This window comes from Ostrea edulis, chromosome 2 (genome assembly GCF_947568905.1).
Source record: "Ostrea edulis chromosome 2, xbOstEdul1.1, whole genome shotgun sequence".
Taxonomy (NCBI): domain Eukaryota; kingdom Metazoa; phylum Mollusca; class Bivalvia; order Ostreida; family Ostreidae; genus Ostrea; species Ostrea edulis.
In genome coordinates this window covers 99,946,388-99,948,336 of record NC_079165.1, presented here as the reverse complement: position 1 = coordinate 99,948,336, position 1,949 = coordinate 99,946,388, and the positions used below count along the sequence as shown (strand labels likewise).

The 1,949-nt window shown below is 32.6% G+C and overlaps 1 protein-coding gene across 1 annotated transcript in view; it reads right to left on the bottom strand.

Moving 5' to 3' along the window:
* Window positions 1-1,455, bottom strand: part of LOC125681076 (potassium voltage-gated channel subfamily H member 8-like) — a 71,320-nt gene extending 69,865 nt beyond the window's left edge. Inside the window, exon 1 of the mRNA XM_048920987.2 lies at window positions 1,184-1,455. The gene's annotated coding sequence lies outside the window, so the exon portion shown is untranslated. The remainder of the gene's footprint in view (window positions 1-1,183) is intronic.
* Window positions 1,456-1,949: the final 494 nt, after the last annotated feature.

Below are 1,949 nucleotides of genomic sequence, written 5' to 3'. Positions count from 1 at the left end.
GTTTGGACCCTATTTTAGAATAAATCATATTACATCCTATCATATACAATTATATCAATGCTACAGATTGATATGAACTTGATATTAAATATCTGGTTTTACATCGATACTAGATTATATTGTATCTGTGAATGCCGGAATTAAGTTACAGATGTTCAAGAGAATTGCCTTCCTTATCTTTAAATAAAGTGGCTAAACTTTTTTGTTGCTGTGATACCATTTGAATTCAAAGTAACATTTTTTTTTCTGGTTTCATTCGAACGTTCTGATATTGCGATGATGTATCGTTCAAACAGCATTTCCATCCTTCTTCGGAGCAACTAGTCAAGAGAAATATAATTTTTTTTCAAGAGAACTACTTTGAGATTCCTCTGGATAAAAATACGGGAATACCAATTATTCACGGAACATCTAGAACAGGGGGTAGAGTTTAGGAAGAATGCACTACGTAAATGCGCATTTTTTTCTGTTCCTTATTACGGATACAAAAAAAACAACAACCCATTCCTTAAGAGTTTGTTAAAACGACAGATCTAATTATTGTTTACTTTTTGATGTTTCTAAACATCGGATTTTCTTACAATATTCTTCGCTTTATCACAAAATTATTCCAAAGATAGAAATAGTAAATTGTTTACTTTTTGATGTTTCTAAACATCGGATTTTCTTACAATATTCCTCGATTTATCACAAAATTATTCCAAAGATAGAAATAGTAAATACCATAAATTGTTATCAAATGAAGAGGGAATTTACTACATTTGTCGAAACAATAATAAATCTAGTGAGAATTAACTAAATTTGTCATTAATTTATAACCTTGCCTTCCCGTTCACTGAAATTAGGACTCTCAACATTTCCTGTCTTTCAAATTATTCATTCTTCTAAAGAATATCGATTATATTTTTCGTGAATCTTCTTTTAAAATAAATTCTGTTATTGATTTCTAGAGTAATTACTACATGGAGTTTGCCCTACCACGCTAGTACAATTAATTTAATCAAGGGCAATTGTCGTACGATAGCAAATGAGTCTCAGGTAGATATATATTTTTTATCAGAGTAAAATGAGACATAGCAAATTATAATGATATGACAGGGTAACTAACAGGTATTGAGAACGATCAGTTGATTAAGTCGTTTCCGACCTCGTGTGAAAATAATTTCGATTTCGCTTCACTTACCGTGCTTTTGTCGCACACTGTTGATGGCAGACTAACTTCGCTCTCTCGTCACTCCGAGTTTATTTCTGTCCTGAAATAATAGAATTTGTGTATTGATGACCATGTTAATCACCTTCTCCTTTCAAAATACAAAAAATAGTCCGTTATCCGCCATATCCACACGACGGGGAAGTGTTCCGGATTATTTCTGTGACAAGATGGCTTTAGTATTGACAATTTATACCGATATTTTTTTCAGCAGCCATTCCATTGTCACACCTGTTTGAATATCCTTCCTTGTGGTATCGCGAAATGACGGTATGAATAATTAATAACTTATTATTTGAGGGACTCTCGTTTATTGATAAAATCGAACAAAAGCTGTAGAATTCATTGAGGTACCTCCCTCGTACAACGTGTCTCCTCCTAATATAGGGCCCCAGGTTTTTGGTTCCTCAGTCAAAAGGATAGAAGATATACTCTTTATATATTACATCGGGGTTAATTGGTCAGTGGGTATATGTATCGAATTTAATAGTTCGTAAGCTTAATTTTTGTTTGTATGTTATTTTACATTCCATTTTCATGAACTTTCAGATGCAATGCCACAATATTTTTTGTGAATTAGTGTTGTTTATTGGTATTTATTAGTTTAGGATTTTACAAACCACTACATTCCAACACAAAATTTGACCTATGCATTCTCAGGATTTTTTATCGTGTCTACGTTTTTAGGACATATCCGAAAGGTCCAAGCTTTCACTTCAAATACCGAGTGCACATGCCT